The sequence below is a fragment of the Copidosoma floridanum genome, unplaced genomic scaffold, assembly GCF_036245765.1.
Source record: "Copidosoma floridanum isolate Cflo_tuat_1 unplaced genomic scaffold, Cflo_Japanese_pri ptg000011l, whole genome shotgun sequence".
NCBI classification, from domain to species: domain Eukaryota; kingdom Metazoa; phylum Arthropoda; class Insecta; order Hymenoptera; family Encyrtidae; genus Copidosoma; species Copidosoma floridanum.
The window spans coordinates 11,264,947-11,285,904 of NW_028321888.1; the positions used below are offsets into that span (position 1 = coordinate 11,264,947).

The following is a 20,958-nucleotide window of genomic DNA, read 5'->3' on the forward strand; positions in this document are numbered from 1 at the left end:
TGAAAATAACACTCATGAAACTGAAACATGGTTCCTTTCGGATTCATAGTTTTTACTTGAGGTTTTAAATAACCATCAACGAGAAGACCTTCTATCAAACGATATTTTCGCGATCTACCTGCGTGAGTAATCTCTATATTCTTTACTTTTTTTTCCCATAAAAGCCAATGGATGCATTTTTTAGAAAATTGCCCTGTGTGTGTATACCCAGTTGCGGGAATAATACCGATTGTATCTTTTTTTAAAAAGTTTTTCTAGTATAGAATGGAACACGCACTCGCTATTGTCAGGTTTTCAACAGAAGGGTCTACTTTTCCAATTTGCATGAAAATTTTTCAAAAAGCCGTGCAAGCTTCGCGTATTATTTCAACATTTTGCACACAATATTCAACAAGTCCCTTTTTAAGTTAAACTGCGCGTTTACGTTTGAAGTTACTTTATCGTACCATTCTAGAAACTCTGTGCGATCATGGATGTTCATTGAATCTGGCGCGTAGTAGCACGAATCGGGACAAGGGCTTTTATAATTTTGGTCGTTCGTAACGAATAAATGTGGAAAATACCCTGTTTTATATTTCCTGCAAGACTAAACGTTTTGGGTAAATCAGCCAATTTCATGGGTAAGTAATTTAAACTATCTATAAACTTAGTTTTTCCGAACGAGATAAGAATAATATCACGCCCATTAAGAATAATTTTGGGAACACCCTTTTTATTATCTATAATATATTTTAATATAAATTGACCTTCAAAAGCCTTAGAGTTATGAGCTATACAGATAAATGAAGCGAAAGTTTTACTTTCAAATCTTTCTGCAAAATTTTTTAGACACTCTTTACCCTCGAAAATAATCTATTTAATACTACAGAAGGGACAAATCCCTTGGAGATTTCCTTCTATCTCGTCTATACACGCATCGCATCGTACTTGCAGCACGCAAAGGATCGGTATGTGTACACACGTGTTGGCTGTATCATGTAATTCTTTATCTTGTCGTGTTTCAAAGTCGTAGAAAAAAAAAACAATTTTTTTTAGCATTCAAATTATTTTTTAACGTAATAGGTTGCATACTACAAAGCGTGTAAAACTATTAAACGTTTTTACACTCTTTGCAATATTTTTTTCCGCATTTATGTGTTACGTTGGCGCAACGTACCATTCGAGCCTAAGCTTTCGCTAAATAGTCAACTATGGGTTTTGCTGCTTGTCCTAGGAGAGGAAGTCGGCTCAGAGTGCCCTGGGGAATCGGAAATTTCGTTACCCGTGTTGGGGGTAAGAGTGTGGACTCTCTCTTGATATCTCTGCGTCAGGAAAAGGGGGAAGTGTTATGACTTTCCCGTTGTCCTTTACATTTGAAACAGTGACAGTTTTTAATAAGATTACAATTTCGGCTATTGGAGTATGTTTATGAAATTTTTAACGCGATACAGAAGGATTATGCAGTAAACTATGAGCCTGCCCACATGAATGGTAAAAATCGGATACTTCTTTGAAAGTCAACAAGATTGCTTTCGTAGGTTTATGTAATATTGTTGCTGGCTAATGGTGTGCAGGTGTAATGGTGTAGCGTGTACACGTTGTATTAGCCATGTGTAATAATTTTAACATTTGCTACTGTTCTTGCTTAGCCTGTGGGTCTTAACTCTAAGTTATTTTAGTTTTTAACATTTAACTTGATTTATTTATACTAATATCTAATCTTAAACCTCAGCGCAGCTGTTCCCTGTTAACCTTTTGCATCTGTTAGTTCTTTAAAGTTACTTTATTATTTTACACTTTGAAAAGTATTTCGTTTGATTTTTTTTCCAGTCGGCATGGGCTAGCGTGCATGTATGTGAGTCATGCATGGTCGTAATACCTGAGCTACGAGCAATCTTGTAGGTGATTCACCTCTTTGCAGATGCGCATTGGCCCCTGCGTTTTGTATTCTAAAATGGGCACGGAAAGTTTTGAAGCAAGGAAAAAAAAATTAATGTGGATACTCCGATGTTACACATGCTTACTTCTGGCTATGTTTATGAGCTTGGCCTATAAATTACAAATTTTAACTACATCGCATATGCTACTTGTCGCTCTTTTGTGATTTTTTGTACGCGCAAATGACTCTTTTATCTTATGATTATTATAACATTGATCTACGTAAAACTTTCTCCTACAATCAGTGCAAGATTTTTTTAACGTATCGTTGGTGTTATTACAATTTGGTGATCCATTGCATGCAGGGCAAACCGATTTAAAAACATGCTCACCCACACGCTTATAATTTTTATTTCATGTTTTACAAAAATACATTAATCTTACGGTTAACAAATTTTATTTAAATTATAATGCCCTATGTCCTCATATTACATGATGTTCATAAATGATGTGCAATATACTGCTCCGTCATTAGTACCATCGTACATAAGGGTTATTGTCAGTGTCATCACCAAAAGACTTATATTTAAATATTCGAATACAAATATTATGTTGTTCAGAATATCGCTGAAATTTCGAAAACTCTACATATCCATAACTTTGTTCGTTATTTATTTCAATGTCACATTCTTGCATTAATTTAATAGCTTCCGACTTTTTTTCATTTTCGTTTTTAATTTTTTTCCATTGTTGAGGCCAATCTGACGAACAATTTTTCGCGGTCAAAACTTTACTCCGTATAAGAGCCCTAGATAAATATAGATTATCTCTATTATTTATAACTAAGACGACTTGTTTACTCAAACTATTTATAATATCTTCCTGTGCACCCCACTCTTGAGGGAGTTTGACGTATGTAACCTTAACTACTAAAGTTCTTGCGATGTCGATTATTCGTTTGCTTTGTTTAATTTTTTCGCATAGACCCCCGATATCTTGAAAATTTATTCGATCAATAAGTTTGTAATAGATACCTGCCGATCCCTCAGTCAACGCGTCTGAGTGGAAATCTATCCCTACAAGATAATTACTACAGTAATTTTTTTAAATAACAGTTATAAGTTCTTGAAAAGCGTTCTTGATCCAATGTAAAGTATTCGCTGCATTGGAAGGGTTGGTAATTTTAAATTTATCGCGTGACAAGCGGTTTTAAAAGATTTTACAAATTTTTTTTATCGCTTTCCAAAGTAATATATTTTGTACCTTTTAAATTTATCGCGTGACAAGCGGTTTTAAAAGATTTTACAAATTTTTTTTATCGCTTTCCAAAGTAATATATTTTGTACCTTAGACGTGTCCGGTTCATCCTCTGTTTGCACGGCGACGCTTGCAACACCTCTTCCATGTTGATGATAAGGGGATTGCTCCTGTTGTTGTTCGATATAAGCACTATCGATCCCATCAACTCTAACTTTAAAATAAAAATATGTTACAATTATAATTAAAATGTCATACATTGTGTTTGAGAAACTAGAATATTAAATTTATTAGTTACCTGCAGGGGTATAACGCATCATAGTTACCCCCGACGAACCGGGCATTGGTTTGGATACCTCCTCCGGCTGGTGGTCAGTTTGGCTTTCTACGTAATATTTTGAAATGAATATAATTTTGAAAGTTAAAAATAAATGACAGAAAAAAGACATTTATGTAAAGTTTTGGATGTACCTGGAGGTATTTTTTTTTCGTATTAGAAACTTCTGCCCCCGATGTTCCAGGCATACCATCGTCCAAGGGATCCTCCCACTTTTGTTTAAGGGTATCGTCAACGTTTGGAAGGTTCTGAGAATCTTCGAAACATATTTTACCAGCTAAAAAAATATTCCGTTTAATTTTCCTATTTTTACTGTACTACACTTACCATTTTTATCGTACGCGTTGTACATATCCTTTAACATCTCATTTTTTCTAGCATTGAGCGGTAGACACTCTACCACCGCTTGGATGGCAATAAGACTACGCGTCAGGTATAAAGGATACAACGCGACCGCGTGCACCCCCGCCAGGTAAATAATGAAGAACTCCTGCAATACTCCTATTCATTCCTTAATAGAGCATAGAGGTAGCATGTCATGAAACCACCTCTCGGTATACACTTTTCGTGCATCTTCCGACACGATGGTCGCGTATCGCACACACGAACGGGCAACCTTGAATAAAGCACTGACCATAGATGCTTCCATTTTTTCTTTTACTTTTTTTATTAACGCAAAAAAAAAACTAAGAAAAATTCCTGTAGCTAACCAAAAAAACTAATGCAACGCCACAGTAAAAACCTACTGTTACAAAATTTAAACAAGTTTAAATAAATGCAAGAAATACACTGTATTTAACTTTCAAGTAAATTGAGAAAGACCTTGAACGAATTGTAACGCGGAATGTTATTGTAATGTATCAGCAAGATGTGATTCGGCTAAGAGTGTCGGATAAGGACTGATTTTCTTTTACGTTTTCTTCTCTTCCTTAGCTACTTCTATGCTTTCCCTCCTTTGGTCGAAATTTTAGCGAGATTACGATAAAAGTAAAAGGTATACACAGCCAGATAGGTCCACTCAAGTCATAGCCTGGGAAACTCTACAGGTATGACGTCAAATATTACTACCGGGGGGACAATCACGCACTTTCATCGCTGTTTCTTAGAGTTCTTCATGTTTTGAAAAAGATTAGAATTATTGTAGCTGAGGGACAATAAATATGTTGCAACTGAGGGACATTTTTTCATTGCATATTTTCCACCGTCCCTACATTTGTTCGCGAAAAACCCTACATTTGTTCACGAATACTTCTCAGATGACTAAAAGAAAGACAAAATATAGGTTTGAACTCGCGTTCAAGCATGTTTTAGCAGGTTTTTCTGTAGCAGTGTACGTGATAAACATAAATGGTGTACTATCTATAAAACATCCTTATGAATCATGTATCGACAAGAAATTTGAGAGCGAGAGTGCAGCAGAAATGAAAAATTTAAGCATTAGAGTATCACCTTTCTATTAGACTGTCAGTCATCTTTACAGTATCGATAACGACAGCTGCATAGGTAACGTTCACCCTGTTCGCAAACGTGTATTTCTTTAAATTTTTAAGTGAAGTAAAACAACACGAGTGATTCAAATTTTACTACAAAAATGGAGGAATATCTAAAGTATAAGGACGTACAGGATTATACTCGCCATCGGGAAATGTCAATCGAGGAGAGCGTGTAAATAATATTTGTTTATGTTAAGGGTGCGATACTCAGAGTGAGTTTCAAGGGGGATCGGACGTGAGCGACTATGAAAGGCCGACCGTGCATGGAAATAAAACTCAAAACAATTAATAGTTAAATCAGCGATATATTGTATACATTTAACTTACATCCAATTAAAAAATTAAATCGCTACGCTATTTTAACGCAATAGCAATTCTGCCACGGAACTTGAAAATATAAACAATTAGATCGGGCCGCACGCGGCGTTCTCGTATCAAAGCGATATACAATGGCATTGACGAGTTATGGCGACATTCACTCAAACCAAAAGATATTCCTCCTTAGCTTGTGTTGTGCGGGTGTGCGTGGCTTGCTGCGCTCGGGGTAGATGAGTTTGTAGCATTGTAGGTCGGAAGGTGAAGCTCGTGGCTGCGAAGAGGCCGAGTAGTTGGCTCGCTGCTGCAGTCTTGATCCTCTATTCCTCAGAATGATACACCTGGCGACAGAGCAGGACTCAGCCGTCGGTGCTCAGTCCGATGAAAAAGGGTATCTCGAGACAATGTGGTGTTCTAGACGATACACCGGATCGGAAGAAAAAGAAAGTGGAATAATTTTGTTTCCAAGTGGCTCAAGTTCAAGGAGATGAAGAGGTGTGATGTGAGATTGAATTTTCCGTATGAAGATCGATATTGTAATAACTTGAGTTATGGATCGGAACCAATATCCTCGAAACATAAGACCATAAGAGGATCACTATGTGCAGCATATCACCTCACTAAAAAAGCTTTAGCAGCCGGAGTACCTAAGGATCATATGGGTATGGTAGCATTTTTTAAGCTGTTGCTGCGTAAGCAATACGCTTATTAATTTAACTCAGAATCGGACGAAGGTCGTCAAATATGGGAAGTCGATTTGAAGAAACGGAGTCGCCACCGAGACGGATTTATTCAAGAAATAAATTGTGACGACAAGATATGTGAAAAAGGATGTTGTGAGGTACAGGGACGATTTACTAAAGCTGGTAAGCTCGTCATGTGTCGAAGAAATGTTGAAAGTGCATACAAGTAGGTAATATCGAGTTGGTATTCACATCATCTTACGGAAAGAAATCAGTTATTTTTAATAAAAATTAAATCAGTGACGGAGAAGATGCTGATAGGAAAAAAAAAACGTACGATCTAACTATTGTTATGCAGCACTGTACATTTTTAGGACTCGCTCAATCTGTCATATGTGTGGATGAAAGACTTCGCTAAATCGAAAGTGTAGCAATGTAAGTTACTAAGTGTAAGGAATTTATAGTGAACGAATTAATTGTTTCATTAAAATTTTTTTATTAGAACATTTTTTTATAATTATATGTTGTATTTATCTTGATCTTTTGGGGCAAATAACAAAACTCTTGGTTTTTCTTTTAGCGACGTTTCGTCGACTGGAGTGTCGACCTCTTCAGGCTTTATTAACAATAATAATAAATTTTACAATGACTAATGAATATGGATACATATAGTGTAAAAATAAAAAACGGAATACCTTATTGAAAACCGTGAAGGAAACTTTAACGTGACGAGCAAATAACTCACATGCGAGTCAAAATGGCAAAGGCGCCCACATTATAATGACCATCGCTTTCATAGCCAGGCACATGTATACGCACATACAAATTTCGCAATTCAACGACCGAAATTTGTAGTTTACACGTCTTACTTATAAACGAACTAGTTATAGAAATATACATTTATTTCTAGACCGTACAGATTTGAAAAAACTTCGATAAGTGCGACTTAACTTATGTACATCTTCTAGTTCATTTATATTGTGACTATTGGAGGTAATGTAAAGCATTTCAGAGATCAAACGTTTGTTGTAATTCGGTTCTTTGTCCAATATTTTGATATTATCCCAATCAAAATTATGATCATTAGAGATTTGGTGTAAAGTTACTACCGATTCCGATTTATGGTTGTTTTGATGTTCTCGTTTTCTCTCTTTTAGTGTTCTCTTCGTTTCACCTGTATATTTTGCTAGACAGTCACTGCATGAGATTTCATATACAACATTTGTATTATCCAAAGTCTCAGTGATATTTTTTCCCAACTGTATAATATTGTTTAATTTTTTGTTTATTCTGGGAATTATTTGTATATTAAATTTTCTTGAATATCGTTTTATTTTGTCAAAGTTTTGTGGGAAGAAAGGCAAACTTATAATAGTGGTATTTAAATGAAAACGTTCTGTAGCTTTTATTATAGCATTATTAATTTTACAAAGTCTAATATTAATGTGTTTATTGATAAGGTACCTTGGATAGCCATTCTCAAGCAGCATCTGTCTTACAATTATTATATTTTCACTATGGAATGAACAATCAGAAAGTGTTATCACCCTGTCTACTAGATTGTAAATTATATTGTTTTTTTGCTGTGGTGTATGATTTGATTTATAGTGTAAGAGTGTGTTGGTAGACGATTCTTTTCTGTACCAATTAGTTATGATTTTATTATCTTGTCTTATTAGCGTCATATCTAAGAAATTAATTTGGTTTTCTATTTCTACTTCATTTGTAAATTTTTAATTTACGTCATAACTGTTAAAAACTTTGGTCACAATGTCAATATCTTTTTCTCTTATACAAGTAATAGAATCGTCAACGTATAAAAAATAAAAGAGCGGTTCCATATTATGTTTGTTTTTTAAAATCCTCCAATAGTCATTCACACAGTCGTCAAGCACCAATTCCGCAAAAAAAGGAGAAATGGGTGACCCCATTGGGGTACCAAATATTTGTTGATAAAATTTTTTATTGAAGGTAAAATATGTGTTTTCAAATAGAAACTTCGTTAACTCTATGATATCATTGAACGGAATTTTTGCACGATGAATGGGATTTACACGTCTCTCAAGGCTTTTCATAACCAAATCACACGATACATTAGTGAATAGTGAAGTAATGTCCAGGGACACCAACACATAATCATCCGGTATTTTAAAAGATTTAATTTTATGTATAAGATCTAAACTATTGTTGGTGTGGAATTTTGGTTTTGGTATACATACTTTTAAGTCATTATATAGTATCTTTGAAAGCATGTAAGTTGGACTATTGGTTAGTGAAATGATGGGTCTTATAGGAACATCTTTTTTATGTATTTTTGGGAGTCCATATGCTTTGGCTGATTGTGTATCTGTTTGTGTAATTTGTATGTTGTGAAACTTGTATTTAAAAAAATTGTTATCATTAAGATATTTTAAGTGTTCATGTACCTTTTTTTGTAAAACTTTGAAAGGATTCTTTTTTATTTCTACATATGTGTCAGTGTCACCCAGAAGCACAGTCATTTTTTCAGTATATTTGTCTCTTTCCATACATACAGAGGTATTGCTCTTATCAGATTTTAGAAAAACTAAATCTTGATTATCTTTTATATAACATTTTTTTTAATTTATACGCGCTCATATGTAATCTTATAGTGGGGTTTTTGTGCAATATATGTATTAAATACATTCAAATATGTTTTTATATTAATATCCTCTTCCTTTACTAAACAATCCAATTTTTGCACTTTCAAACTTATTAATTTTTACAGGTACAGCTGGTAATTGGGGTACCCCTTAATTTTTCCTCCGCTGGAAAAAAAAAAAATTTTTTTTTAAATTACTAACCGAGTAACGTCAGTAATAATTGAAATTTTACTCTGCTAGAAAAAAAAAATTTTTGTTATTATCCAAGCAACATTTAAACAAGACACCTTGTGCCCTTTTTTAGCTTATTGGGTTATCGGCTCACAGGTGACGTTTGCGAAAAAATTATTGTTACTGGCCAAGATTGGTAATTATATTTAAATTAAGCGCGAAACTTATATTTACCAATTCTCGGGGTTATCAATTTAAATTCCCCGTCTCTCATGTCACATGGCACCTGAGAAAAACGATTCCCGGGCCATGCCTCCAGCACCAGCCGTATGACATTTATTTATGAAACTGTCTGGAAAAAGCTTTCCCTTACTACTCTCTTGATTTCTAAAACACGTTCTTCACCAGAGACACACATGGTGAAAAGTCGAGAGCGAATCACAAACTGACGAAAAATAAGTAACATGGTACCAAAAGACACATGCAATAAGGATTAGCAAGCAGGGGTGGGAAAATAGCCCAGCAGGGACATTTATGAAATTTTTCTGTTTGGACAATACACTTCGATTTCCTATTAAAATATTTTACTTTGAATTTCTGCGTCGTTCTTAACTATATTAAACTCAGCTGCAAGTATGGTATTAACTTTCAGAGCACGTCGTTGATTCAGAATTTCTTTCACATTGGGAACAAATTCTTTTTTTGCAGTTGTCTGCCTTGAGTAACATTGCCGAGATTGTGGATGGTTTGCGAAGTTTGCTTCGCATTAATGACTGGCCCCCTTGGTCTGTCCGTTTCATCTTCTGCAGCCTATTTGTGTACTCACTGAAATGGTGCGCTACAAAAGCGTGGATTGCTCCGTGTGTCGTCGAATAAGTACAGTTTTTTTTCTCCTTATTGTTATTGTTGATTGTATTATGTCTTTCCTTTCTTTCTAATTTGTCATTGCTGTGTTGTTTTTTCCTAATGTGTTGTTAATTTTTTTTGTTATTTTTTCCTAATGTATTATTGTTTTTTTCTAATTTTGTTCCTAACTTGTTGTTCTAGTAATTTTTCTTATTTTGAGAGTACCATGGTTCGGTAAGCTGTTTTATATTTATATTTTTTTGGCTGTGTGCTAAAATGTATTTACTATTTTTCATTTTTGTTCTTCCCTTTTCCTGTTAGCTTTGCTTCCAGCTCATCGTCGACCCGTATGCCTTCTTTCACATGCCAAGGACCACGAATTTCAAAAAATAGATTCAGTATGTATTTTATCAACATTGTTCTTGTAAAAAGGGGAAGGATTTGATTGCCTGATGTCTGCAGGTTGCGTATTTATTTATCTATTTCTATTACAATGTTTATATTTTCGTTGTTTTCTCGAAAAAGGGAGAAAAAAAATATTCACAGTGCTTATTTTGTAGTACCATGTTCCTTTTCCTTTTCGTTTTCTGTTAGGTAGGGTGCATATTTCGTTGCCTCTTTGTATTTTCACATGATAGTTTTTATAGTCTATGCCTATTATCTCGTATGGCTCCTCAAAATGGTCGTCATACTATCCTTTGAACGGCTCTTTTAGTATATGGACTATTTCTTCTTCCATGAAGAACGTCATGATCAGTTTTCTGTCGTAATAATATTTTGACCAGTATTTATTTTGTGTTTGTGCCATCACAGCTAGTGTTCTTGATTGAGTAAGTGACTGCGTTATATGGTCAAACAGATCTGTGTACGTTTGTCCACTCTCTGATAGATTGTTAAAAGTTTTACCCACTGGCCGAATAGGAGTTCGTACAGCGTGAAATTTGTTGATTCATGTTCAGCAGTATCGTAAGCTAACATGCATAGTGGGGGCAACTCATCCCATCTTTTAGTTTTGTCATGATATGATTATAAATATTTCGACAAGATGTGATGCATGCGCTCGATTGCGTCATTACTCTGTGGCTGAAATACTGTACTGCCAAGTTTTTCCATTTTAAATAACCTGCTGATTCTTGCATTGTTTTATTCTTAAAGTGAGTTTCCCTACCAGACATTAGTTTTTTGGGGTTAAAAAATACGCAATAAATTTGTTCGTTAATGCCTTTACGGTTTTTTCGGCCGTTGCGCACTGTAAAGGCGTTAATACAATACGTCTTGTCAACCAGTTTTGAATGGATAAGATATGGATATTTCTTTTGGTCCATAGTTTGTTTACTGGTTCATAGAAATCTATTGATATTTTCTCAAATGGTCTGCTTGGAGTATCTATGATTAACATGGTCTGTTTTGTTTTTACTCGGATGAGTTTTTTCAATTTGACTATGTATAGATTTTTTTCATGGGTGGACTGTTTATGCACAGCTGAAATAGAATCAGCAAAATAACAGCAGTAAGAATCATCTTGTTTGTGTATCGACAGGTCCTTTGTTCGAATTTGACTACTAGCCTATGTATAATGTGTTTTATTAGTGGACTGTTTACGCACAGGTAAAATCAGCAGTAGGAGTTATCTTGTATTATTATTACCTTTCTACGTGTAACTAAGAGATCCAACGATACACTTACCTGTAGAGTACATCAGCATCTATCTTTCATCAGACCAGAACTATCTTTCATTTATGACCGAAGTGTCTCAGCCATACGCTCTTTCGCATGCAGTACAATCAATACTTATTACTAAGAGAGGGTTTATCTGAATAGATACGAACACGAATGGGACAAGGATGGAATTTTTAAATTATAAGGTAATAAGTTTCGTTAAAAACGAAATTTACTTAACTTTTTTATCATTTATTCTTCAAATAATAAAAATATTTGTTTTACACAATTTTAATGAAATTTAATTTGTATATAATACTTCGACATTCTTTTTTATATAATACTTCGACATACTTTTTTTTCTTCTTCCCTTCATTGATGGTACTCTTCCTCTTCCTTTTTTTGTTGACGGTTGTCGAGTTTTTAAGTTCAACTGGTGGTGGTGGTGGCATATTATCCTGCTGACTGAGGTTTTTAGTTGATAAATCCAGAGACTGTAGTACATCACCATTCGGGCCAACTATTGGCGACGCTGCCTCGGACATCACCAATTGTTTGACCGGTGACCATGTAAGCTCAATTATTGGTGGTGATGCAGGTCGCAGTGACGGTGATGTTGCCCGATAACTAGTATGCTTCTTTTCGAACTCCTCCGTAAATGAAGGAGTTGGGCTTGATGGTGATATCAACGGCAAAAGTGTATTTAGTATTACTGGTGGTATAGGGTCAACATTCGACAACATTGCCTTTGATACCGCTGATTTTTTTACCGGTGACCACGTGAGGTCAATTATGGGTGGCAGTTCAGGAGGTGGTGGTGATGTCTGACGTCTAGCAATTTCACGCTGCTTATCGAAATCCTTCGTAAATGAAGGAGTAGAACTTATTGGTGTTATCGGTGGAAAGGGTCCATCGAATAATAACGGTGATATTGGGTGAGCGGCCAATCTCTGCCAAAACAAATCATCGTCGTTGCGGTCATCACTTTGCAAATATTCAACTAATTTACCCAGCTCTTCTTCAACTGGCAGCGATGGAAAAAGGCGATCATCGATGAGCGGCCCTGCATCTTGAGAGTTATGTGGTTGCACCAGCAATAGATGGTCAGCGACGACTTGTCCTGCATCATGAGAGTTGGTGATTGGTGAAGACTCAAACAACTGCTTGCAGACTTTTATTTCCAAACGCTCCATCGGTGTAAAAGATACTTGGCGAGAATCCATGTCGATGAATGATTGAATTTCTGAGGGACTAGCACCTCGTTTAAATAGGCAGTCGAACAGCTACGCCGAAAAATTGTAGTATTAGAAAAGGATACAATTATGTCTGCTACTATCTCTCTTCTTAAAATGCAAATAGCATTATACATATAGAAATTCATGAGAAGGGGAAAACTGCGTCTTTCGTCTATTGGACCATCAGTGAGAAGAAATCCATAAGTAAGGGAAAATTGTATTAGAAAAGGATACAATTATGACTGTATCTATCACTCTTCTTCAAATGTAAACAGCATTATACATGGAAAAATTCATGAGTAGGGGAAAACTGCGTTTTGTAGCTATTGGACCATCATTGTGCGAAAATTCATGAGTAGGAGAAATGGCACATCCAAAATACACCCCCCTCCCCCACCTAATACATACATGTGTATGTACGCAAGTTAGTCATGCACTTGATTTTCTTCGAGTGGCAAATTAAATTTGCCCACTTCTACAACAGCATTCAAGGAAGCAACAAGTCTGAAAGAGGAAAACAATAAACAAGGAGCTCAAATCTGTACTTCTAAAATTATTTCATACTCACTTGACTAAAACTTTTCGTAGTGAAAATATCTTTTACCAACACATTTTACTGTAGCTACTAAAATTTTTTTCAAACTAAAAATTTTTTTTTCTCGCAGTTTATTATATCAATCTACATAGGTTTGATACCAACTGCTTTTCATAAATTATTTTCTACTTTTTCTTATACGCGCTCAACTAAAACTATATTTCTAAGAAAAAATTTTCCGAGTGAAAATATTTTTCTTGACACATTCACCGTTAACTTATTTTCATTTTCAAAGTGAAAATTACTTCTCCTTTCACATAATTCATTACATCTACTACAAATGTTTTATTCACACTGCCTTTAAAATTTTTTTTATTTTGCAAACTTCAATTATTTTTGTTCGTTTTAGCTCGATTCAACTTCTGTATCTACACCAGCATTAGGAAGAAATAGCTAGGACGATAAGCAGTAGCAAGCAGTGTGCCATAAAGTTACAAGGACTGAAGTATCCCAGGAGACCCATCCAGCAGCAGCAAAGGTAAGTTATCTGTATTACAATGATTGCTTTTATTTGCTCTTTCTACGACGTATTGTGAAAGAATGTTTTCACTTTCTACTGCGGTCGTGATTTTCCTATTATGAATTTCAATTATTTCTCAGATAGAAAAAAAAAGTATTTTTGTTTTTCAAATAATACGTAATGCAGTGTTCATTCACGTATTCCTATTTTTTTTACAGCATTAAAATGGTCAAGACAACATCGACTTATCATTCAGGAAAAAATTCAACATCACGGTCTAAAGACCGATCAGTAGAAGAAAAAGGAACAAAAAAGATAGAAAAAGGTATCTTTTGATATTTTTTATTTTTTTCAATTTTACTTGCTTATTAAGTAACATCACTTTTAAACTCAAAATTTTTTTTACAGAGCAGATGCCAGTATTGTTTGACGATGTCTTTGACCAAGTGTGCAAAAATTTCATCCCGCTACCACCATCAGTTTCACTAATTCAATCAGATGGTCCTTTATGGTTGCTCTTTGATGAAGAAGACGACGACGAATTACTTCATCAAAATTGAACACAACCAAAAGAAAAATTAGAAGTGCCAGCAATAAAAGAAAAAGATGTCCCTTTAATGCCACCTACCATAGAAATAAAGGATATACAGCTACCATCTCTTATATCATGGCGCGAGTGGATGGAGCTGTATAATCACCGCCACTACCACTATCACCAACACTACCACTAACATCATTACATCAGCAGCAGCAGCAGCAGTCACCATTGTCCATTCAACCGCTGCCAGAGAATATTGAGGAATGGACAGAAGATGATAAAAAAGAACTGGATATGAGAGTCCAAATCTTGCTAAAGCAGCAGGAGTTAAAAATAAAGGCAGGTGTAATCATAAAAATGATGAAGATTCGGTAAAAAATAATCGAAAATAATCGGAAAAAATTAGAAGAAAAAGAGAAGCGTCAAGCTGCCCAGCTGAAAAAAAAGTGATTGAATCAAAAGAAAAGAAAAGAAAAAGAGAAAATGAAGAAAATAAAGAAAAAAATATAAATGGAAAAAAAGTTGTAGTTGATTAATATACACTATATTTGTAATTTTGTAAGAATATAACTGTATTATTAAATGTAATAAATATTATTTAATTTTTTTAATATTCAGTCTTTTATTGTAACATAATGTTAAACTTCTTTTTAGATAAGAAAAAAACTTTTCAAATTAAAGTTTTACAGCAATCATTACTTAATTAACTTTTTGTTTGATGTTAATACCTTTCTAATAACTATAAAATTATCATACCTGTAATACTGACTTCTTGTGAGCTATTTACCACCACCCCACGAAAAAGACTTGACTTCCTGTAATACTAATTGACCTCTTAAGTATTTTCTCGTGCATTCTACTGAATGATCTTGTAACCATAAGAAGTTCTGATAATATATCTTTTACCGTATGATACTAAGTAATAACATAGGTTTGTAAAAAAATTAAGTATTATTAATGATTCACTTCACAAATTTAGGTATTATTCATGATTGATAAAAAAATAAAAGACTGTCGATAAAAATAAAGTTTTCACTTATTATCTTTCGTTTTATTGGATCAATCAAATTATCGTAAAGACCAAACAACAGAACATGTATTTATTTATTGAGATTTGGTAGTATAATTTTCATTTAGAAATATAATTTTATCAAAATTTTATCACTATTAACAAGACAGTTTAGAAAAGTTGCTTTTAACGACGTATTAGCTTTGTTCATGTTGTTAACCTAGCTTCAAATAAAGCCACACTCATAGTTTGGCGTTAAAACAATTACTCTACCCCTCAAATCCTTGATGTAGACATTTTTTTCTCCACAGCATAAAATTCATATGCACGTACTTATAGAAGAGAGCTGTCTACAGTGGAGTTCCAGGGCACTGAACGACTAGATACAGAAGTGCACGTGCTGTAGAAAGTCGCACAAGGTATAAGGTTATACAGCTGCAGCTGTTTGCTTATCTTACGTGAAAAAGCACACAGCGAAAATAATTGGCTTGGGCGAACTTTTGCTTTCGATGAAATCAATCTCTGATACGTAATGACAGATATATCGATACCAATTATTCAGCCTAAAACGTATTCATACTTTTTGTACGAGTGAGTTTTAGCTACATTTATGCCGTTGATCGTTTTGCTCTTGTTACGTCAGCAGCCGAATGTTTAAAATTTTTAAAATTGCCTGACACACCTACTCTTTTGCACCGTCCTCGCTCTCTACTACTCGTATCCATCTGCACAAACAGCACCAAAAACGAAAGGCATTTGACGTTTCTTATCGCCTTCAAGAAGAAGCTGTTTCAAAGAAGTTACACCCGCATGTAGTGCACCTTTAGTGCTCTAGATAAAAATTTCCGTGAGAACCCAGACGCCACAAACACGCCAACTTATGGAAAAATTCCAAGATGTGACAAATAACAAATGTTGTTTTTAGTCAAATAAAAACGAAACCACACACCTCATCCGCCGTTGGGGCCCTCCTTACTCCTGCACTGAAACAAGCAACCCATGCCACTACCGCTTGTACAACTAAACAGCCTTTTTTCCCCTTTCCTTCCCACTCTCAATAATATTAACAGTACGATGAAAACATTATCATTCATAAACATAAATAAACAGCATAAGAACTATTACAACTATTACAACTACTACCACTACTGGAAGTATTGTTATTGTATTTGCTATTACTTTTTTTATTTTTTATTATCACCTAATTATTATCATTATTTGTATTACTTTAATTACTACCGTCATTATCATCGTTACAAGTAAATTCACTTGTTTTTCTTTCCTTTATTAATTAAGTGTGCTCACTCTTTTATTAATAACTAGCACTACTTTAGCAATAACATTAGTTATAAGAAATTCCAGCTGTAAAGAGAGACGGGAGGAAAAAGGGATATTGTCTCCCCTCTTTGCTTGACTCGTCTTGGTCAAGTTGCCTATACCGCTGCTCTCAATTGGTGGCACTCTTCCTTTTTTCAGTATTTCAGTATATTTATAGTAATTCAGTATTGGCAGACAATAAAAACAGTAAGTCAAAAAAAAAAAAAAAAAACCTTTTTCAATTTCCGCCTACGCATCCATCCTCACGAGCAGCCTTCCCGAACTTCTCGGGCTACTTGTCTTTGTGCAAAGGAGCAAGCGAGTTGATCTGCTCACGTGTACCCTGGTAGAAACGTTACGACATAAACTGTTATAAGCCCATTTACGCATGTGTGTTGACGAGTTTATAGCCAGCTTATGTAGTAATTTTCTACCAGGGTACCTTTGCACCGTATCGCGAGAGTGGCTGGCGTGGGTTTGCACCTCCCTCACTTACCTTACCGCCTCGCATCGCGGCCTATCTTCGTCTGTCTGACTGCCTGAACAAGAGACTTAAGCAAAACGAATCCTGAGCAACAAGCGAAAACTTAGCTCAAAACCATTATACGTTACGCCGACGTAACACTCTGCACGCGTATCAATACCATGATGGGTATTTGAGGTGAAAGAATTAAATTTTCCAATTTATTCCAGTAGAGCATAGGTAAGAAAAATATTTTGTATGCTCGAAAAAATCTCTCAACATTTGTTGGTGGTCGTTAAGTTACTTGAGTAAAAGGAGTTAGTTAATATTAGTACATAAGATCAGCGTTTAATCAACTGCTGTGCACATTGCATAAATATTCAGATGACTATTTTACGTTTGTAAAAAAATAATCTCGTTGCCGAAAACTTGATGCATAATAGACTTCTGAGATAAGGACACGAGAGAGACAGGTGAGCGTTGGTCTACTATCAGCTTATTTAAATAAGTAACATATGTTTTTACTATTCTAATAAATCGGCGGTTCCTAGTAATTCCGTTATCTTAATAATGCGATGCTCTAAGTCTTCATCAGACATTGCTTGAGCAGGTCAACAATAATGATTTTGTGTGGACAACAAGCGTCAATTTATTACGTCAGCATATCGAAGTAAATATCTTTGTACGATTGTTGATGTTAAATTATAGATTTTATATTTGACGAGTAAAGTAATATTTGTTGAAAAAAATGACGTTAGTTATGAAATTGTTAGATGCTTGTAAAATTCGTAATTTTATTTTAAAAAATATGTAAGCCAAGGATTATTTGTTTTGTCAATTAAGCATAAACATAAATACAGGTACAAAGTTTTGTTCTTTCGTGTTTGTTGAGTACATAACCAAAGGTACAAGTTAAAATTTTTCATTGCAACTCAGACAGTACTTTTGGAAACGTTTCAAAAAACTGTACTATCAAAGTTTAAGCTTCTGCAACATTCTGTGCTGCCTGAAAATAGAAAAAAAGCTGTTTAGTTTATAAGCGAGTAAAATGTTTACATTATTTAATGACTACTTTAATAAGAAAATTTTATTACCAAAAAACAACTTTGTGAGCACGTTTCCAAGCTAATTTTTTACATTCGGGCGGAAGGTTATTCGTGTATACTGATAATTTGACTACTCTCAGGCTATTATTTTATGTAAAAATTCTCAATTCCACATCAACGCCCGTAACCCTTCAACTTTTCATTCCAAGCATTAGGTACTCCTCGTATCAATTCAAGATATATATATAATGTACTTATACATACACGTAATATAATCATCGCGCGCAAAAAAGTTCCGCATGCGCACACGTACGAAAGAGTAGATATTAATGCACGTATAGCCGAGGGAGGAAGATAATTCGTTTTCTTACTTGAGATGCCACTGCTGCGTTTATGGTCTCTTGCAATAATTATCATCGTAAAATCACAAATCGCCAGGTAGTAATGGCCTAACTGTTACACGCGCGAGCTTGATAATTATTGTCTGCATGTGATGACAGCTGTACACGCATGCGTATCCACTTTCATACTTATACATACCGTGGATATATAGTCTTCGTATGCGGTTAATCTTTCTAGTTTTTTTTTGTAGTTCGCACTGAGAACCTTTTTTTATGCCATTTTTTCCTCATTTTTTGTTACTGTAGTTGTTGCATGAAATAAAAACCAAGAAATCACGCTCAACTTAATTACATCACAGTTAACATTGAACTTGACTTGTCTTGAAAATTTCAACATTGCAGTACGAATTAAATAAATGAATGAATAAAATAAAACAAGGAAATAAATAAATATTATTAAGAATATGTAAAAAAACGTTATTACCAAAAGAAAATCTAACTATTTAGATTAAATTAAAATGTCTTCTAATTTCATAAGGAAATAATTATGGTTATCTCAACGCCATAAACATCACCATAAACTGTAGCACACGTATTTACTACTGATTTATATGTAAAAAAACTGGTTTTTTTGTTTATAGAAACAAAGGAATTATTTTTTAATCTTTTAATAATAAATATTTACAATTTGTAAGGCTTATGTTAAATACGAGCTCATATTGAAAGAATACTAGTTTTAATACTCTTGATCATTTATTCAAAAAAATGTTTAAAATTTTTATTTTTTAAATAAGGAGATAAAAAAATTTTTTGTCAAACGATCATAACGCTACTTTCCCTTTTTAATAAGTTTAATTCGTTTGCATAATCTATAAAATTTACTATTAATTTAACAATCGTATAAATTCTTGTGTATTCCGGCTAGTCAAGCAGTTGAACTTAAGCAACTCCGTTTCAAAGTGCTTCACCATTCAAATATGCTGTTGTAGAGTGTCTGATTTTTTTATATTCTTTCATCGATACTTTTTTGCAATATAATTCAGTTGAGTTTATTTAATACGTACCGATAAACGAGTTCTACAGTGCTCATCTACAATTTTGCATGAACTCAGTTTTCTTTGTCTTCTTCCATCTAGGCAAAGAAACAATGCAAGGAAACACATTACGTACGAGTAAATGGGTGAACTTCTTGTGAGCTTATCGTTAGATAAAAATTAGCTCAACGTGAGGTACCACGTTTTTCAAGTCCCAAGTTCACGCGCACGTATAACAGTATACCATCGCTTTGCCTGTTTCGTGAGATGCTCTGAGAATTCTATTCTTTTTAGTTCCTTTTTCACATCACTAGTACATCTAACAAAACTCCGAGTAAAAAAACATTTATCAGATTAGGGAAATGCCGAATTTACTCTATTATTAGGATTACATTCTGTTTGGACTAATAAAATAACTATCAAGGACAGCGTTTTAATTCATCAGTACAAATTTTCATCTATTGTGCAGTAAGTCAGATTATTACGTACAGTGATGTTTATTATTTTGTATTATTATGAATTTATTTTATTGCTATGCGATATCTTTTTTTAAAGTTTTGGCTAACGTTTGGGCACAGAAAAATTTGTACGGGTGTCTATAGTGGAAAAAAATATTAACATTAATAAAATTTAAAAAATTAATAAACCTCCTACTGAAAATCTAAAGAAAAAGTTTTTATGCAATTTAATAGAGCAAATTACGTTAAATGAGATTTGCATAATCGAAAAAACATGATAAATCTAAAACTTTCTCAATTTTCTTTCTTAATTTCTTACATAAATTTATTTTACTGCTTGAATTACTTCCAAAAGAATTACTATGAAAGAAAATTTTATATTCTTCAAGTTTGAAGCTATTGTTCATAAAAAATACAATGTAAACATTACCTAAGAAAAGTTTTTTGAATGCACTGATTTTTACAAAAAATAAAAAATTTAAAGTTATTTTTAAATTTACTGTTTTTTTATGCATTTTTTAAGGAGAGTATCCATATTAAAAAATTTTGAAAAACTTTGGATGATAATATTACTTTTTCATACAAATTTAAATTAATAATATTCGAGCATGCAATACGTATGACAAATTACAATAAAAAAATCACTACTAACATGTAAAATATCTCTTTTTTATGTTTCATCGATCTTGCTGTATCCAAAACATAAAGTTTAAAATTTATTTTTTAAATCATGCTAACTCCTACAGAAACACCTGAAAAACTGTACATTGAAAAATCTACCATTAAAAGCAAAGTTACTATAAATACTCAAGTAGTTTATTGCTTGGATAGTCACCAATACTATTGATAATATTATTATGACTTAATGATAGACTTTTTCGCCTTTAGTAGTTCAAAAATTTTAATTTTTCTAAGAGTTGGAGAAAAAGTCCTAATCAAACGAGGAAAGTATGAATTCTGCGAATTGCGTCAGAAGTAAACTACGACGCATACACAGTTGTTCTTGAGATTTCCCAATTGCGATAAATCTCACGAACTAACGGGCATCTTTCCACCCAGAGAAAATATTCATGCGAGTTTCCCGCATCTTCTCAGTAGTTACGCTAACGTACACTCCCACTTATACTCACGCATTCAAACATCTTAATACTCATACTGATGTACATCATACTCGTACGTCGTACGTGCTGATAAAAAAATATGTGCAGTCTTCAATAAAC

The 20,958-nt window shown here is 33.9% G+C and overlaps 1 long non-coding RNA gene across 3 annotated transcripts in view; it reads left to right on the forward strand.

Annotated features, from left to right (window-relative positions):
- LOC149375180 (uncharacterized) overlaps nt 1-14,459 on the forward strand; it is a 107,304-nt gene extending 92,845 nt beyond the window's left edge. For 2 of the 3 annotated variants that reach the window (XR_016292891.1, XR_016292893.1), the window contains 3 exons: nt 13,422-13,550; nt 13,751-13,857; nt 13,941-14,459. This is a non-coding gene — a long non-coding RNA (uncharacterized LOC149375180). Of the gene's footprint in view, nt 1-9,796; nt 9,818-9,904; nt 9,982-13,421; nt 13,551-13,750; nt 13,858-13,940 lie in introns of those variants that run through there. The other variant, XR_016292892.1, reaches the window with a different exon arrangement.
- The last annotated feature ends 6,499 nt before the right edge of the window (nt 14,460-20,958 follow it).